General features: G+C 37.8%; 1 long non-coding RNA gene across 1 annotated transcript; it reads left to right on the top strand.

Moving 5' to 3' along the window:
• The first annotated feature begins 3,863 nt into the window (after positions 1 to 3,863).
• Positions 3,864 to 5,095, top strand: LOC137285100 (uncharacterized). Its single transcript, XR_010956949.1, has 5 exons — positions 3,864 to 3,924; positions 4,106 to 4,171; positions 4,493 to 4,549; positions 4,690 to 4,744; positions 5,032 to 5,095. It is a non-coding gene; the product is annotated as an uncharacterized lncRNA (long non-coding RNA).
• The last annotated feature ends 8,694 nt before the right edge of the window (positions 5,096 to 13,789 follow it).

Genomic DNA, 13,789 nt, shown 5'->3' with positions numbered 1-13,789 from the left:
GTTATCAGTCTGCCAAAGAAAAAAATAATTTGAATTGAGGCATCTATATCATTTTCTCCAAGGTCGATCTGATATTTCATCCAGCTGACGGTGTCGTACCTCAATTTTAGTCAAAGTAAGTGGCAAAACACTTTTAACATCCTTGGAACATCATATTTCGAAATATCCTCCATATGTCTACCATACAATGTTTTGAAAGTTTTACTGGGCCTTGAATGTTGTAATCTTGATCACTTCAGCGCAAGGGTAGTATGAAAGCCTTTGAAATATCATTCATGATTGTACCTCAAAAGTTGTCATATGTAAACACCCTTGGACACCTTGGTACAAAGAGCATGCTAAGTTGTATCTCGAATATCTCGTCTTACACAACCATGTTTCAGGTAAACTGCCCTTTTAAATAGCAGAACACATGTGTATTGAGGTGTGCATTACGTTTCTGCGAGTGTCATCAAGACTGGGTTCAGTTCTACCTGTCGGGATAATGTGATGCAAAGATGAAAGACATGAGGAAAATGATCTAGAGTAAATCTGATCTGACAGAGAGTAAGTAGGCATCAAGTTCGAGCAGTAATCATAAACGGCTCTTCAGTGAACGATATGTGGTGTTCTACTAAACTGTAGAAACAATCGATTCTCACATTACCAAGTATATTTTGTACTTCGGAAAATCGCTTTCTTATTTGCAGACGATTTTAAGCATGAAAAGTTGTGGCCAAGATTACTGACGCATTCCAAATGTCCCGTAGACGACTGATTTACCTATCACGAGAAAGCTTGCTATGGAATGCGTTTGCGTCAAAGCATACAGTCACGCACTCGGTCTGAACCATACATACACTATAATGAATGGTCATACATCTGTCTAATGATTAACGAGCAAACAAGGGGGACATCTGACTAGTGTGCACGTATAACAAATATAATACTGACATACAATCATGACCCTGTCACGTCACGAGAAGGTGCAAATTAAAACGAACTTAAGTTACCCGACAATTAGTCAAAACAAAAAGGATGGATTCTTCGAAGGACAATCGGGGACTGTACTATGTACAGCTGCTATCTCCCGGAACAGAACATCCCTCTTTGTTGCTCATCTGTATAGAAACGTGTCCACGTTGAGGTGCAATCGATACGCATGCTGTGTTTATACACAATTGTGTTTTCGGTAATATGTCTAGAATGGCCATAACAGAATGATAGGCGAGACTGTGGTCTCATGTTGAATTCATGACTACTTGAGATTCCCACAGCAATTAGGATGAATTAGACCATCCCGGTCATTAGTCGTCCTCGTTCTTGACTCATCCATTTACTTCACATATGCTTCCTGAAGACGATTTATAACCGCAGGGTTACGATCACATAGCATGCTGTTGCGACGACACATTGCTGCTTCATGAATGGCGATACCTGTAATCGTCCTTTTTCGTCTCTTTTGTTTTGTTGTTTGTCCTTTTTGCATTCCCAGCCGCTTCCATCTTCGTGTCAGATTCGTGTTTTTACAACCGCTAAGCGTGTTTTTCCACAAAATTTATTCTGGCATTGTACATTTCTTGAACAATGCTCAAAAAGAACATACATAAGCAAGGGGTCAGCGTCTATGTTCCTCGATGACCTTTCTAGATATGAAATAGCAGTTAACTGGTATAATTTAGTAATGACATATTTACAACCTACATCTCACCAACTGCCAACTAATTACAGATATTTAATATTTTCATTTTTAAAATTCATTTCAGTATGCATCATTATGACCCGCAATAGGTGTCTGAAAGTTCTAATGAACACAATATATGCTGGCAAGATCGTGACAATTAGTGTCCCAACAAGTGAAAGTTGCAAACAGAGAATATTAGTGCAGCAGGGAGAGCCAACTGGATCAGCTTGATTTTATTTAGAAGCCCCCGTCAGTGTGTTGTGATTGAATTTGTTATTAACGATACATTTGGAGGATGGGAACATATATAAAGCTTTACACTTAAACACATTTCAACAGTTTACTTTCACAGTTTCAAGCACAATGAATCCCTTCGTCGCACTTATCGTTGCTGTTGTGGCAAGTAACAGTGAGTAGTTTAAATGACCAGATCATTTTCAGTTCTCAGTAACTACGATGGCTTGTGAATTTGGCGCCCCAACATCGTTTTAAACTTTTCATCCATCTAAGGGACCGTTTGCAATTTATTCGAATCTATTTTGTAAACGTTTGTCATCAACTCGAATTCATTGTCAATGTTTCTGAATCACTAAAGTAAAACCATTTTCAGCTTTGGCCTTGTCGATACAGGATGGAAGTGACACATGTGCTGATTGCATTGCATTCTTCACTGATCGTAAGGAGATGACACTCGAGAGGATTGTATGTACATAACACTAATTACTACTCATCAGTAGTTAGTAAAAACCACGTTTGTTGAAAATGCGTTCATGTTTGGACAGTATTGTATCAATGTAACACTGATGATTAAAACCCTTATCTTATCATAGCACATAATTTAATGAAAAACGTCATTGTTGTTTCCAACTTTAAATATCAATTGGCCACCAGCTCAAAAGTATGTTCGAATTCATCCCGTTTTTATAGGAATAATGTAATGAACCATCCTGTATATATTTAGCAGTATGTAGCATTATTCTAACACACACACAAAGTATGTGAAAGAACGTGTCTTTTTTTCAGGATAAAGAGGAGGTAAAAATGAACAAACACTGCTCCTCACTGGAACCTAGCAAGATGGAGGAGGTTAGACATATTTCTCTTTACATTACAGTTTCTCAACAAAATCCGATATTAATGGAATAGTTAACGTATATTATGAACGTCACATGCAATAGCTGAGGCACTAGTTGGCTTTATCTTTTAACCATTTGCTCCATTACCATCAGAAAGAGCATCGTTGTTTCCAAAACATGTTACATGTGGGTATATGTGACATAAACAATTAGGTAATGAAAGCGAGTCAACAATCATAATGTCTCGTTTTCATGCACAGCAATGTGAATGCATATTTTTGTCAGTATTGTTGAGGGTAACATTGTAAAAAATGTGTATTTTCAGTGTAAGAGAAAAGTAGAGGAAATATGTCAGGAGAAGAAAGACAAGGCCAACAGTCAGGTAACTGTTTCCATTCTTACCATCAACAAACCGTCTTCTTTCAATGAACTTGAAATACAAAGTGCCGTTAGCTAACGTTTGTTGAAGGGATCGTTTGTTGCAAAATGATCAACAATGTGCAAAATGAAATGGAATCTGGATAGTTGGGGAAGGCGCCTGCTTGACAATTTAGCCCTTGTTTCTTTTAAGAGTATAAGATGTACACATGTATAATAATATAATTATTGTGTACAGTGTGTGTAGGGCGGGGATTTCCAACATGACATCTGAACGTGTTCCTTTACAGAGCCCTAACGCCATTTGTGAAGCCATCAGCTTCTGTCAGTCGCCCGAGGCCGTGAATAAGAACAAACCCATAAGCAAGGCAAGATAAATACCTAGTGCTTGTTCATAAAATATATCACTGTTACCCCGAGATCAGAAAATGTACTGTCGAGGTTCTGGACTTGCGTCCGACGACTGTTGATGTTTACAGGCTGTTGTGGCATTGCGGTCGTCCTGGTGTGAGACACTATATACAAAAATTTCTATGCAAATTGTGAACATATGATGTTTAAACGTTTGGCAAACAGTCCGATTTTCATTTATCCATGCACAAGATCGTCATAGCTTTTTTCGTATATTTGTGTCAAACACACAGTTTGGCGGATAATCTAGGCAGTATTTTTGTTTACAAACCTGTATATAATGGGACTACTAACTCAATTTGCCGTTTCATGTATCTGCAGGGAAAGGGAAAAGGCCGTTGCAAGGACTGCAAGAACTTTCTCAATGACGTCAAAGAAAAAGAAATGGCCAGTATTGTGAGTGATTACGTTTTACAAGATTTATTCACTTATATCTTAGAGTGGCATATTTGCACCATTGTACAAATATCTGAAAGCATGCAGCATGGTTTTGTGTCCTTTAGTCGTAGAGATTGAAATAAAGCTATGGCAAAATCATGACTATCTCAGTTATTCAATAACGTGTTTATATTCACAGGCTTCTGTAGGTGAGCTGATAGAAAGCCAATTCTGTGGAAAACTTAGTGAAGATCGCCAGGAGAAGGTATACAAAGAGACGTCAATGTTTTGTTTCCGTAATTGCTTCTTGCATTTTCTGTTTTAACGTATTTTCTGTTGTAACGTATAAAAGCTCCACCCAGCAATCCTCCAACTATCTGAAGCAGACAATTAAGTGATTGACACTAAGAGCATCGAATGTGATGACATACATGAAGCAAGCCAGTCCCTTCGTACTTTTGTCACGAATAAAGAGTGTAAAAGTGAAATTGTGAGGGTGATAGGGCTGGGGATTGGATGTGTGAGCACGCATGTGTGACTATGTATCCAGATTGATCCTTTTGTATTTGAACTTTCCATGTTTCAGTGTGAAGGCTTCATAGAGACAGCTACCGAAAAGGAAATCGAGCTACTAGATTTGGTAGTAAGTATATAGGGGGTAAAAAAGTGGTGTAAACATAGTTATTACCAATGTGTATATGACTGTGTGACTGATCAAATATAACAACCTATTGTATCAAATTAAAATATACACATTGAAATGACAACTTATCTTACTTATAGAATGTGGAAAACACGTGCAAGCTCCTCGACATGTGTGGTGGCAACTAATTGTAAGGTGAGTGTATTATTGAACGTGATACGGGCGAGGTAAGGTGAGGGGTAATATTGTCATACCATGACACTGTTCAATATTGATACCCCACCTTAACATATTATTCTGGTCAACTGATGATATAGTTAGTGGTTTTGTTTAGTAATATTCAGGCCATTCCAGTCTGTAAACACTGATCCACTTTTCGTCATTTGGTCTTTCTGTGAGGTACGGCTGAAATGGTTTCCTCGTGACGAGTTATGCTATGTACATGGCCCAGTGAATTTCATTTCGAATCTTTTCCCTTGCAGATGCCAAAGATGCTGCCTGTCGATCTTTCATCCCCACCAGACAATGTCATATGTAATATTTTGTTAATAAAACTTGCTATTTAAGCTCATATCTATTGTTGGACTAATTACTTTAGATACCAATGTATAAGAATATATTAGAATATATAAATGTCAAGATTCTCACTGTCGTTTCAACTGCATTTCAGAATTAAGCCATGATGGTATAACATATCGATAAGGATCTCTACTGACTTGATGAACATACGGAATTCTTATATCCACAAATGAACCGTTTAGAATCAACATTCTGAGGAAACATCCAACTGACATCCTGTTGCATCTTTGTAAAACCTAGCCTCCTCATTGTCTTTATGTTAAGAATTTCAGTGTTGTGTAGACATTACCGAATGAATGTTTTCAGGTATTTATCCAAAGATATCACTGATCATTCCTCTCACAGAACGAGTATGAGTTATACAGTGGTTCATTGCAGGCATCACTTGTCAGAGAGATATCCGGTCAGATTTGAAACAAAATGACAGCATGAAAAAATTAAAGGTATGGTGACGTAGTATTAACATCTGCAAACACATAAGGAAAAGATGAGAGAGCAATATTGCTTGTTCTTTGTGAAATATAGTAGCAAGGATTCTTCTGATAAGACAGCGGAAAATAAGATAAATTATATTAAGCAGAAAAATCAAGGACATACATTTGTGGTACGAATGGGTCAACGCTCACCACGAGGTATATTTTTGTATTTCATTGTCGAGAGGACAATCAGTCGAACCAATCAGAGATGTGTAACCATAACTGTTGGTGTTAGGTTTCTGGGAGTATAATCAGTGTTGTGTTCATGTGCATCTACATCTACATTCGATCACCTGTCAGATGCTGAATGAATCGTCTTCTTCCATATTAGTGGATCCATCGATTCCAAAATGGTCCGCCCTACACAGAGCACGTCCAAGTCTACGATGTTGAACGGATGCGTCTGATGAAAATTCTGAGAGAACAGAGCTATCTCAATGTTATTTAAAGGGACAGTGAGAGACTGAGGAGTATTAGGAGAAAACGATATTTAGACCCTTAATATTCAAGATTGGAAAGCCACAAAGACTAAAACTCTATCTTGCAAACATTCACTTTCAACTGAAATTATTGAACTGTATAATTATCTTGCTACTGGTCAATACGAACCGTCTTTTGTTGGTTATTCAGCCATGTTGGCATTTCTGGGAATAAAATGGCCAAACCACCTGCCAAGGCAGCACTCAACAAATCTTTGGTGCCACTTCTTATTCCATACTCTGATTACAAAGCTAGCATTAGAACTTACATCCATGGCCTCATGCAGTGGGACACCCAAGTAGGTGTAAATAAATTACACACAATAGAACCCTATATCGGTTACACCTACTTGGGTTGTCAGTTCACATTTGAAGAGGTCATTATGCAATGCACGGGCCACACTAGATATACTCAGGAATTTTTCTTCAAAGGCGACGATCCTCCGTTTGGTATCCCTTGTGATAAAAGAAGCATGGTCAAGTATGTTCTGCGTGACTTTTTCCAGTATTCCATCACAAAGGCTACATATTTCAAATCATTAACTATGACGGATCCTTTCAACAATGTTAAAGAGTTATATTGGTAAAATGATTTGTAATAAGATTAACTATTTTATTATGGGTATTTTAGACTAGTTACTTGGATTGTTGGTGGCAGTGCCCTCAAAGGGAATTGAAATATTGTAAACTTATTTCCCTCTTAGAGGAAATAGTATGTAACAAGCTACGTTGTGGTATGGGATGCGTTTCCACTATAAATTCCTCAAGCTCACATTCAAACCCAAACACACAGACAAACAGAAACTGAGCTTTCATACGCAAATAATAGTAATTCATAATAACAATGATGCTGATGATAAATCGTGAAGCGATTATAGTGTCAAACCTTAAAGTTAGTCTGCCGAATGAGCAACTAAAATTTTACGAGAATATTTGCAATATCAAATGTATGAAACCATTTGTGTTTTGTGTTACCCCATTCAACAGAAATAGAATCCATTGTAGATGGATTCTTTACCAAATCAGACTTTATTTGAAGAGAAAGTGAGAAATATGTAAGCAATAGTGTTACAGCAGAGATGAATTGCAAACGGAAAGCTACATCATGCAAAAGGATGCTGTATTCACATACTGGAAAATAGGATCACAGTAAAATATATATCCCATAATTACTATGTCGTCGAAAATGATGATAACTACGCTGCTGATTCACTACAAACATTTTCCAACACGTATCTCATAACACTTATTGAGCACATTAACTTACTGACTCCCAATGTGATACACTGAACAACTCTAATAGCAGCCAGCGCTCCGTAAACAAAGGTAACAGCTGTTTTGAATTTACCATTCGATCTCATTAATAGGCACATGGTAACTTTAAATGGCATCAGACTGCACACGTGGCTACCTACATGACATTCAGTTTTAGACTGAAATGAATACCACACTTCTCATCGTTGGCGTTTGTGTCACCTTTGGCTCAGGTAGGTTGGCGTTGTGAGAAGTTGAGTGAGGGAGTGTGTTTAGTTTAACGCCTCACTCAACAGTATTCCAGCTATATGACCTTCTGGAGCCACATACTGTACTAATATGTATTCAGGTATTTTGGAGTGGTATAATCTAGAAGTTGATTGCACATTGAATGTATTTTTTACCATATCCTTTATTGACATTTCAGTGATATCATTACCCAATAAGTGGAACAACAGGCTTTATGACGACAGTTGTACAAACTGCAAAGAAATCCTTGCCGGAGTAATTGCAAGATTGGGGACCGAGGAGGGTGTGGTAAGTCTTACAACGTATTTTCAGACACCAAGCCAGTACTCTATCAATTGCATGTAGAGGTGTTATTCAAATAAACTCAGGGGTTAACAAGAAATTAGCATTGAAGTACAATTGTATCATATACCTTTAGGACGCCTGTGACAAGGTAGGAAAGCCGTATCTGTGTGAACAAGCTTAGCACATGTACAGACATGCAGTTTAGACAACTGTCGACATCGTTGATATGATGTTGCCATCATCTGATATCTTACTGTAGGACCTTGATGTTCTTAACATGTGTTTTTCTGCGAGGGCAAATATTATGACCTAATCAAACATTGTTTGAATACAAACATCGTTTGAATGATGTAAATGGTTCGAGTATCTCACATATCTGAACGTTGTATTGTCTCGTTTTATTGTTCCAATGCTATCCCTGCGCTTGTACCAGGACTTCTTCAGTATGTCGTGTAAAACGCGTTAAGCCAAAGGAGGTTTTTGATACACCAAATGGTTCCATTTCTGAATAAATCTAAATCATCAGTATCCCCAACATTTTCCAGAAGGACATTTAAACAATGCATGGAGTAAATGTTCACTGTATCGTATACATAAAAAACATATGCATATTGTAAGATGTTCATTACAATTGACCAAAGATGTTTGTGTTGAAGGATTCTGGTGTCTGGTGCAGTGTTGCACATCTGTTTCCCGAGACGGTGACCAGTCATTTCCAGAAATCTGTAAAGATCTCAGTACAAACGGTAATAACAGCAGACATTTACAAGATCACAACAACGTACCCTGAAACAACATTAGTTGGCCTTAGGTACCTTAAATCCCAACAGCTAGAATCTTTACCATGCTTATAAGTTACAACAAATGTGCTCAGACCAGTGCCCATATATTTATAATTGAACACAATACCAGGAACCATATTCGTTTCCATGTTCAGAATGACAATGCTTGTACTAACTGTAAGGACGCTGTTGCTAGTTTCATTGCCAGTTTGGACACAGTTGAAGTTACGGTAAGTACTTATACACTGACACACATATTTTATTTGTTTCTGTCAGAATATGAAGGTATAAATAACTTTTTTCCAAAAGGTTAATGCTCAAGAGCGTTGGTGTATATGCTGCTAAACAGACCTAGATATATGCTGCTGTTTTGATACATGCCACACATGAAGCATAGTTTATTGTCATCAATTCATCGTGCATCTCCCCTTTATCACAGCAATCGGTCGAACAGTACATCAATGATGTCGTTTGCAGCACGCTTTCGGCTTACTTTCTGGAAGAAGTAGTAAGTATAATCTTATGTCCTGTAGTCCAGTAATGAAAAAGTTGCACATTGATTAATTTTACATACAATCTTGTATTTTCTGACGCAATCGTGCTTCGCTGTAACCAACATAAACATCCCTAAAGTGACATAGTACACACAGCTGCCATTAATGCTTGTTGAAATACATATATTTAGGGGTATTGAATTTAAATGAGACCTTTTTATCTTCTTGTTTAATGCACCACCGAAGTCCATGCGCTGATCCCCGAGGTGTTGAGTTAAATTGTTGTAAACGTGGTATGAAATATGCTCACAATTTATACACTCGAATAACAAATATTAATACATTGTTAGAAACAATACTTTATGTGATTGATACTGGGATGATCAGATGTAGGTAATCAATTACAGGTCAGTTATCCTTCACATAGATCTGATTTACATTACAGTAATCCAATAGTGGTGCTCAACATGTTTTGATTGTGGAGATGTCACAGTGTGACAACAGCTCAAACAACATTCTCGCTATATATCAAACAGTCAACGCAGTCCAACATAAGACTACGAAGTAAATTCAAGATTCCAAAGCTTTCGTTTGGCACATGGATCAAATCGTAACATATGAATGATTGGTGTCCAAGTATTTCTCTTTCAGGATCCTAAAGATGTTTGCACTCTAGCTACTTTATGTCTAGAGAAAAGTGAAGATTTGTTGTTTAGAAAGTTCTTTGTTGAAAAAGTAGCGATTAAACAACCAAATATTTTTTTCTCTTTCTGTAATACCAATAACTATATAGTACAATATAAGATCGGAGTGGCCACGAGGGGGACATGGGTGGAAAGGCGAGGCGAACATGAACAAACATCAACCCATGGGCCCAAACGGACCAGTGTTAATTTTGAACTGTTTGAAGCACGGGTACACCATTGGTGTTCAATGTTATCTGAGATAAGGAATCACTACCACGAATTACCAACTAATTTCGGCATTCCCAGCAGGGTGCATAGGAAATGTTAGTAGCAGTTAAGAGCTGTACATTGAAAGTGAAAGAAGAACACCGAGCCAATCAGAAAACGGCATTTACGTGTGAGGTAAGATAAACAACATGATACACAGGATTACAATACTGTTCAGTTCTTATTGTTTTTTTCACTAGTCACGGCCATGTAAGTTCAATATGCCGATGAATTTCCAACAATGCATGTTTATACACAACCAATGCTGAATACCCATAAACTCTGTATAGTCATGCTGTATTAAACAATGATACACACCAGTTCCTAAACTGTGAAGATCCGGGTTAGGATTGGTCTTCATTCTTGTACATGGTACAGGATAGACAGGGATGCTGACTTCGTCCACACGTGGCAGCATATACCTGTTGTGTAGATCGATGCTCATGCTGTTGATTACTGGATTGTCTATTTACTGGATTTGTCCAGAAACTTTGTGAGTTGATTGTCGAACTTGTTTCTCAATGATGAGTTTAGTGATCTGTGTACTTTTTGTCGAACCGGTTTAGTGGAAATTATTGACCTGTTGTCTAAACGTTTCTAGTGCATACTAGCTGCCCATTTCAAATCCAAACATTTATTCATAGCACTGAGAATGAACCATTTCCATGTTCCAATAATTGTTGCCCCTGAACATATCATAATAATGTATATATTGTATGGGATATCCGCTATAAGCAAATTGATGCTTTATCTTTTGCAGAGCATAGTTCACCAAGGAACCTCGAGCTGAAATAAAATTGAATTTGTTTGTATACTCGCACTGAAATAAATAATCAGCTGTCTATAAATGAGTTCTTTTGCTTACCATCTTCATAAGGAATTCACCTGCTTACAGGAAAAATGTACCAGTACAACAACACAAATGGAATGGTTGACGTTTCTTTATGTTTCGTTTCCAAGCAAATCAAGAGAAAACGTCACCACAACAAAATAACAGTGGTTATAATTCAGAAACATGTCAGTATATTAGGTACAAATGATAAAATTTCAACGCCTAATGACAAAACAAAACTCAAAAATTCCGTGACTGTCGATCAGCTTCAGACATTGCACCCCGTGTAGAATGAAGCCGGGTCTGTCGAGTGAACTCCTTAAACATTCCTTAAACATCGTACTCCGCATCAACAAATGAGTGTGTGTGTGTGTGAGTGGGTATGCTTTTACGCCGGTTTTACTAAATTCCAGCAATAGCAAGACGGGGGAACACCAGATATGGGCTTCATACAGTGTAACAAGCAGTGGAATGAAACCCAGGTTTGATGAGGGAACACTTTAAATATCTGCTCGATCCCCTCATCAACAACAGTTGTCAGAGAGCTGCTATATCCCTGGCATTGTTATCAGTCTGCCAAAGAAAAAAATAATTTGAATTGAGGCATCTATATCATTTTCTCCAAGGTCGATCTGATATTTCATCCAGCTGACGGTGTCGTACCTCAATTTTAGTCAAAGTAAGTGGCAAAACACTTTTAACATCCTTGGAACATCATATTTCGAAATATCCTCCATATGTCTACCATACAATGTTTTGAAAGTTTTACTGGGCCTTGAATGTTGTAATCTTGATCACTTCAGCGCAAGGGTAGTATGAAAGCCTTTGAAATATCATTCATGATTGTACCTCAAAAGTTGTCATATGTAAACACCCTTGGACACCTTGGTACAAAGAGCATGCTAAGTTGTATCTCGAATATCTCGTCTTACACAACCATGTTTCAGGTAAACTGCCCTTTTAAATAGCAGAACACATGTGTATTGAGGTGTGCATTACGTTTCTGCGAGTGTCATCAAGACTGGGTTCAGTTCTACCTGTCGGGATAATGTGATGCAAAGATGAAAGACATGAGGAAAATGATCTAGAGTAAATCTGATCTGACAGAGAGTAAGTAGGCATCAAGTTCGAGCAGTAATCATAAACGGCTCTTCAGTGAACGATATGTGGTGTTCTACTAAACTGTAGAAACAATCGATTCTCACATTACCAAGTATATTTTGTACTTCGGAAAATCGCTTTCTTATTTGCAGACGATTTTAAGCATGAAAAGTTGTGGCCAAGATTACTGACGCATTCCAAATGTCCCGTAGACGACTGATTTACCTATCACGAGAAAGCTTGCTATGGAATGCGTTTGCGTCAAAGCATACAGTCACGCACTCGGTCTGAACCATACATACACTATAATGAATGGTCATACATCTGTCTAATGATTAACGAGCAAACAAGGGGGACATCTGACTAGTGTGCACGTATAACAAATATAATACTGACATACAATCATGACCCTGTCACGTCACGAGAAGGTGCAAATTAAAACGAACTTAAGTTACCCGACAATTAGTCAAAACAAAAAGGATGGATTCTTCGAAGGACAATCGGGAACTGTACTATGTACAGCTGCTATCTCCCGGAACAGAACATCCCTCTTTGTTGCTCATCTGTATAGAAACGTGTCCACGTTGAGGTGCAATCGATACGCATGCTGTGTTTATACACAATTGTGTTTTCGGTAATATGTCTAGAATGGCCATAACAGAATGATAGGCGAAACTGTGGTCTCATGTTGAATTCATGACTACTTGAGATTCCCACAGCAATTAGGATGAATTAGACCATCCCAGTCATTAGTCGTCCTCGTTCTTGACTCATCCATTTACTTCACATATGCTTCCTGAAGACGATTTATAACCGCAGGGTTACGATCACATAGCATGCTGTTGCGACGACACATTGCTGCTTCATGAATGGCGATACCTGTAATCGTCCTTTTTCGTCTCTTTTGTTTTGTTGTTTGTCCTTTTTGCATTCCCAGCCGCTTCCATCTTCGTGTCAGATTCGTGTTTTTACAACCGCTAAGCGTGTTTTTCCACAAAATTTATTCTGGCATTGTACATTTCTTGAACAATGCTCAAAAAGAACATACATAAGCAAGGGGTCAGCGTCTATGTTCCTCGATGACCTTTCTAGATATGAAATAGCAGTTAACTGGTATAATTTAGTAATGACATATTTACAACCTACATCTCACCAACTGCCAACTAATTACAGATATTTAATATTTTCATTTTTAAAATTCATTTCAGTATGTATCATTATGACCCACAATAGGTGTCTGAAAGTTCTAATCAACACAATATATGCTGACAAGATCGTGACAATTAGTGTCCCAACAAGTGAAAGTTGCAAACAGAGAATATTAGTGCAGCAGGGAGAGCCAACTGGATCAGCTTGATTTTAATTAGATGCCCCCGTCAGTGTGTTGTGATTGAATTTGTTATTAACGATACATTTGGAAGATGGGAACATATATAAAGCTTTACACTTAAACACATTTCAACAGTTTACTTTCACAGTTTCAAGCACAATGAATCCCTTCGTCGCACTTATCGTTGCTGTTGTGGCACGTAACAGTGAGTAGTTTAAATGACCAGATCATTTTCAGTTCTCAGTAACTACGATGGCTTGTGAATTTGGCGCCCCAACATCGTTTTAAACTTTTCATCCATCTAAGGGACCGTTTGCAATTTATTCGAATCTATTTTGTAAACGTTTGTCATCAACTCGAATTCATTGTCAATGTTTCTGAATCACTAAAGTAAAACCATTTTCAGCTTTGGCCTTGTCGATACAG

The sequence above is a fragment of the Haliotis asinina genome, chromosome 5 (assembly GCF_037392515.1).
Source record: "Haliotis asinina isolate JCU_RB_2024 chromosome 5, JCU_Hal_asi_v2, whole genome shotgun sequence".
In the NCBI taxonomy this organism is placed as follows: Eukaryota; Metazoa; Mollusca; class Gastropoda; order Lepetellida; family Haliotidae; genus Haliotis; species Haliotis asinina.
The sequence above is the reverse complement of the archived record's forward strand: the minus strand, read 5'-3'. Positions and strand labels throughout refer to the sequence as shown.